The 6,983-nt window shown below is 40.7% G+C and overlaps 1 protein-coding gene across 2 annotated transcripts in view; it reads right to left on the bottom strand.

The window, feature by feature from the left end:
* furina (furin (paired basic amino acid cleaving enzyme) a) overlaps nt 1-6,983 on the bottom strand; it is an 81,743-nt gene that overhangs the window by 51,250 nt on the left and 23,510 nt on the right. The window lies entirely within an intron of this gene.

Raw genomic sequence — 6,983 nt, 5'->3', positions numbered from 1 at the left:
CACAGGGGCCATTTGAGGAAGCTGCACTCTTAATTTCCTAACAACCTCTCCATCTAAAACATTTCCATCACTGTCTTCTCCCTCCACAGAGGACCGGGCACTTTTGTCTCTGCGACCACCACAGGTAGCCAACCTTTCTGCACTTCAATTTAATGGACTGTCATCAGGGTCTCCCGAAGGTGCCCAGCAGCAGCATTTTGAGAGTGACTTTGAGAAAAATGTGAAGAGGACATAATGGTCCCATATTGGTAGATGAAGGACATTACCTTTGTAAAAGTGCCATCACTCAAGAAAAAAAGAAATATATACTTCAATTTTTGTTGTAGTTGTGATTTCACAGTATTTCAATTGCCTTTTTTGTTGGGTAAAAATAAAGAAATGCATCAAACTAACCAGGGTAGTATGCATCTGTCAACTTTGCACGCTCTGTAAATACTATACTTTCCTCATCATTGTTATTCCAATATGTCCGCGCACTCTGCTCACATGAAACTGAGCCACATCGCCGTCCGATCGCTGCCAACGCCCGAGGCTGCACACATTAGTCTGTGATCCCCCTCACTCTACAAAAAGCCTCAGACTCATTGTACTCCTCCTCTTTGCACTGAAGGTGAAGTGGGGTGAAAGAAAGACAGATCACAAAACAAGATCCACCACACAGATGGAAGAGGGGAAGCCCTCCAAGACTGTTTGTTACCACTGTTTCCACGGAGATCAGTTTAGGTTCAGTTTTGACAATGGAGGGCTAAGAGATTGTGATAAAATATTTGGCTTAGGAAAATCTTACAGTCTGTTTTTTTTAAGATAGCAACAACAAATATGTGTGATTTGTGCAAGAGAATATCCTCAGGAAGGCAAAACTAATGTATTCTTTTACAGGGTCATAAGCCTTTTCAAAACATGGACACCAACCAGACTTAGTTGATTTGGTATGGTATGCATAGTGCACCTCTACTTGGTGGTTATGGAAAAATCATTGAGCACATCATTCTGGCTGAATGACTGGCTATCTCATCAGTCATTATTACTTATCTTTGCTGCTATTTTCTGGCGCAAGATTACAAGCTGGAGCTGTTTTGCTTCTTTAACGTTATCGCAAAGCTTTCAATTCGGACAAAATCCTCTTGCTGCTTCGTCCCTAGACATACACACACACACACACACACACACACACACACACACACACACACACACACACACACACACACACACACACACACACACACACACACACACACACACACACACACACACACACACACACACACACACACACACACACACACACACACACACACACACACACACACACACACACAATTTCACACAAACGTTCAGAAATAGGCGAGGAATTGATGTCGCCAAAAATGATCCTGACACTGCTCACACATAAAAGTACTGAAATAAGCTAACACAAACAGGTTGTGAAATGAATATATGTTTCTATAATACTTCCGAATAACTGGCTTGCCTTTTATTCAGGGGAGGGTAGTCTACACAATGTGACCAGGACAATGAGACAGATCATCAGCAGTGCATAATTGCATATTACGAACACGCCTATTTTCCAGCTACATGGTAAAGATTACATTTGTATACTCTGCACTCACATCAAAGTTTCCAATAAATTAACTGCATCACAACTGTAACCACACCAGGAAACCACCACAGACCATTTTTGAAAGTACTTTCGATACTTATCTGTTGAAAGAAACTAAAGGACATCCTGTAGGTAAAGGATAATTTCCCTGAATATCTTTAAAGTCAGTGTTACAGGAAAAGCATGTTAACACACAGGTCTGGATGACTGGATGGAATTTGTAGAATGTCTTTTTGAGATGACACCCTGACACTGAAAGGAAGGATAATAATCACAGTTGAATACAATATGTATAATGTACGTGTGGGTCCCCGTTCTGTTTGCTCTATATTATATTTCTGATTTTATCAGGAACTTCAGTGAAAAATGAACATAATGTGCAAAGATCAGAATGTAAAGCACTGTCCCAATGAGGTAAATATTGCCATAACGCAGTTCAGCCACGGTTTTATTTTTTTAAATTGCGATAGAAACAATCCAGAAAAATATGTATGATAGACATTTTTATCTAGTTTTGATGATATACATCTTCATATCACCCAGCCCTAACCTCAAGGCATTTTTGTGAACACAATATAAAACTGAAACTTTGTTTGTTTACAAAAAAAAACTCTCTCACAGTGCAAACTTTTAGTCACTATTTGCAAAATAGATGCAGCATTGAAACAGATGAGTTAACGAAACATAAGGTGCAGTTTGCCCTTGCAGCATGAATCAACGCGGTGTGGTAATGTAGGTAATGCCCTGAGAATAATGAGCAAACGTTAATCAGTATGGTACTCTTTTACTTACAATGAAGTTGAGTCAAAATACTGTCAAAATACTGGAACTGAAATTAGCTGGAAGCAGCGAGTCCATTTCCGAGAAATTGGATTGGGCTTTCAATGGGTCATCACGGTTTATTTACCCTATCATTCTCTAATCTGATGAAACATAATCAACATAGAAGTCAAACGCAAACTGGGTCCAGCAGCTGCCGTACACGCTGCAAAGCTCTGCTCCTCCTTATTTGAAATTGATGTGTTCATTTATGTGGGTGAATGTCAATCAACACAATTATTCATAATTTCCATTCCCCAGGCAGTATGAACAAATGAGCTCTTCCAACCAAATAATTTAGCAATCGGGGGGAAGATATGTTGAAAGCAGTTACGACACAGAATTATTCATAGTAGACAGCAGCGTGGAGCAAAACAACTCTGCTCTCATCTACATTATGAGAATGAAAAGCAGTCACTGCCTTGTCAAGGAACATTAAACTCATATGACATGGCTGCCTTTATTTCAGCTCCCTGTCAAATAAAGCTGCACTGAGTCCAGCATAAAAATAATATCAATCAGACACTCGTCCCAGACAGTAAAAAGTGTATAGACATTAGGCAGTGTGTTGCCTTGCATATTCTATGTGATCCTGGCACAGAAAACATCGCAATCAAGTCCTATATCAATATAGTTTAGATAACACAACATGAGTGGAGAGAGAGCTGTGCGTGCAAGATGAATTACCAAAAGCAATTAAGACCAGAGTATCCACAGTATCGCTCAATTGACATCCGATCACACGCCCTTTCAAGTGCGTACCTAAGTGCGTAAGCTGTTTTTGTGAGAATGTCTTTTTGGTGGTTATTTCAGTCAAATAATCTTCGGGGCCAGCTGTTTTAGAGAGACTGAAGTTCTCATAAAAGTAAGCACAGATAATGTTTTTTTTATAGTTTGGGAGCGGCTGTGTGCTTGACCTGATTTGATACATTAAAATGCACAGATGTTTATTTTCCCAGTTCTTTCATCAGCCTCAGCACTTTGGATTTACAGCACTGTTTGGATGTTATTGTCACTAAAGTGTCAACACACACACACACACACACACACACACACACACACACACACACACACACACACACACACACAACACACACACACACACACACACACACACACACACACACACACACACACACACACACACACACACACACACACACTCTCCCAGGATGTGCTCCACGTAGTCCAAGTACACAGACATCCAGCCATTCTCCATCCCCCACCTCCTCCTCAATCTCACTCACAGCAGGCGAGAGTGAAAACAACGGAGCCTAACACAATGACTGGGTATAGGCAGTGACCTTACTGCGCCATCACATCATCCTGTGGATACTTTAGTTTTCCCAGAGGGTGTTTAGATTGTCACAGTATCAACGCAACATAGAGACGTACAAATAAAACTAAAATCAAAAACTCCGCTGCCTCCACTGTGCAATTACATCGACAAATCAGATCACAATACACCGCTTCAGCCCAACAATTTTACTGCAACACAATTGAAACTAAAAAAAACAGAAGAACACATACAATTGTTTTTATTACAGTAATTGAAGGGATGAAAACACAGTGCTGCCATACCAAACACAATCGTTACCCAACTGTTTACCTGATACACTGACACATCGCTCACTTGAACCTTCTTAATGTTGAAACAATCCCTCATGTGCGTGTGTGTGTGTGTGTGTGTGTGTGTGTGTGTGTGTGTCATTTCAGATCACACTAACTCCCCAGAGGGGAGCATTCCTTTCTCTCAAAGAGTTCGGTCCAGTCTGAAGCTCTGACCACAACGGCTGGGTTCAGCATTCTGGCTGCCCAAACCACACTGCTGCTGCATGGCGGCTGGGACAATGACAGGAAGGCCGGCCGCTACCATTTCCTAAAGTCTGACAACAATATCAACACAATACTCGGTCCTATGAAGATTCACAAAATCTTTGTTCAACATGTTATTCATGGGATGACCCTGATCCCTCTGATTTTTAAGCTACATTTGTTAAATGTTTTTCAGCTTGTAGATAGATGTTGATAATGAATTTTAATAATTTCTATATTCATCCATTTTGGGATAAATAGGTTTCTTGCCATGGATTAACTACAGTGGAATGAACGAAGGCACACACTAGTTTGTGGTTGCCCTTCATTTCGCTCTCAATGTGTAATTGTGAAATGCAGGAAAACAATGAAGGTTTCCTGTAACCCTAAGAAAGAAGTCACACCAGTCTCAGAGTTACTGTAAGTTGGTAAAAAGTAAAACCGAGAACAATCCCAAAATAGACAAACAAGCCGACCTGGTACCAAAATAAGGATAGTAAAAAGGTTCCAGGCTGTGTTGTGTGTGTGGGGAGACATTCTTTCATGAACAGCTAGTATTATAGGTCTCCAAAGCAGTGGGAGGATGACTGTTTTCTGTGGATTAAACACATGAACCCACTTGTTGGGAAAGCTCCCTCAGAGCTCAACTCAGCTTTTTTTTTTATTTATTTTTTTAAACGCACCATAATTGCAGTTCTCCTGGTTTATTTTGCGTATTTTGAAAGTCAATGAATGGCGGCACCAGACTCTCAGGGAAACCTGGGACCTGGAGTATCTCCACTGTGCCACAGCAGTGAATGTCCGGACTCATGCCCTGGGAATGAGAGCGAGTCACTGAGGCTCACCAACTATAGTCACCACAGTATCCTGTCCAAAACATTGGTAACATTCCCTGAGCTGAAGCAGCCTCCAAAAAACACACAGTTCAGTGTTTCCTGTGCAGTTGGTTTCCTGTATATTGTGGTAAATATGGCAGGTTGTAAGTATTCAGTTCACTCCTGAGCCAATTTCAAGATCGGGGCGGGGGGGTTGGTCTGACAAAACAAGCAATTCTAAAGATGTCACCTTGAAGTGTGAAGGGCATTGATCACCATTTTGTGACATTTTATAGATTAATCTGAAAAATATTGACAGATTAATCAATAATGAAAATTAAGTTGCAGCCATATACATTTGCCATAAATGCATTAATAAATCAGTATCATAAAATCATCATTGTAATATTGATTTGTACCATATTATCCTGCCTTGAAGCACAGTGTTCCTCCCAGCAGCCAAAAAATGTATGTATACTGTATCATTCCCAATCCAACAACCTAGTGACAACAAACCCCCACTGTTAAAAATCGACTGTATGAGGCATCCAGTTCAGTCAGCATGTCAGCATTCAGCAAAAATCATCACACACAATAAAGAAGATGAGCTCCGTCTTCAATAGCAGGCACCAGGGACTCAATTTCACAAACGTGATGAGGTTGGGGTAAACTGTAACCCACTGATGCATAGCTTACATCAGCAATAAAATATTCATGAACACTCCAATTCACATACCAACAACTGATACTGTACACAGACATGATAAATTCCACTTCCTTTGCACGAGGATGGAAGAAGACCTTAAAAGACGTGTTTTAGAACTTGGGACACTCGACTGTCGAGCTCAAACTACGCAACTTTAAGGACTACCATGAAAACTGAAGAACACAAGACAGACCTGACTTTCACATCAATAAAACAGATATGTATAATATAATTCTATAACATGCTGGAAGAACCAACCCTTCTTTTTCAAAAGGAGTTGGCAGGTAACCAAAACATTACTGAAACATTCAAAAACAAATAAGCACCTACTCAGAGTGCAGTGCTGCGAGGGGGAAACGGCCTGGTGCGTGATTGGTAGAGCTGAAAAGCTCTGAAAAATGAAATTTGAAAAAAAGTACAAGAGAGAGGCGCTTGATTAATATTCTGTGCCAACTGTATTTTGACAAGATTTATTTCGAGGCAGGTGAATAAAAGCAACTGTATCGACATCTTGATGTCATTCAGGCTAGAGAAGAAAAAGATACAACTGATAGAACTGTGAGAAACAAAACGTTCCTTGGATTAGAATTTATAAACACTGCAGATTCAAAAGAGTACAAAACATCCTGGGCATGTGTTTGTACATCACAACAAGCAAACAGTAATAATCACACTCAATTTTGATACACCAGCAACACAAAACCAGAATCCTCTCACATAGAAACCAGTTTCTCTATCCCTGGCAGTCATGTGTACCTAAACTAACTCTATAAGTCCTGAGAACACCTGATCTGTAATCTAGATCCTGCATCTCTGCTACACTGCAGCACAACCAAATAGTTCAAAAACTGCAGATCTGTTACAACTTAGCAGGACTCCTGTAACCACAAAAAAAAAAAAGCTCCACCCAAATGCATTCCTCCCACACTGCATTCTCCATCAGGCTAGTTACAGGCTTTTAAAAAGTTCCGCTCATTGTTTTCATTGTAAAAAGCCACACCAAAACTAAGCCCTTACCCTTTTCAAATTGCAGCACAAACAACTGCTCCGCCCCAGGGTCGGCTTGTGTGTGCGTGCCAGGAGGCTGGGTCAGACTGGCCTGGTTAAAGGCAGGAGCATCTTGTCCTTGTTATGTACTGCATGACATGAGATACAAGCCTAGATACAAACTGCTTCCACAGACAGATCAGTTACCTCAAACACAGCTGCCAGCAACTTTTAACTTTCT

This window comes from Perca fluviatilis, chromosome 3, assembly GCF_010015445.1.
Source record: "Perca fluviatilis chromosome 3, GENO_Pfluv_1.0, whole genome shotgun sequence".
Lineage (NCBI taxonomy): Eukaryota > Metazoa > Chordata > Actinopteri > Perciformes > Percidae > Perca > Perca fluviatilis.
This window is presented reverse-complemented; position numbering and strand designations above follow the sequence as displayed.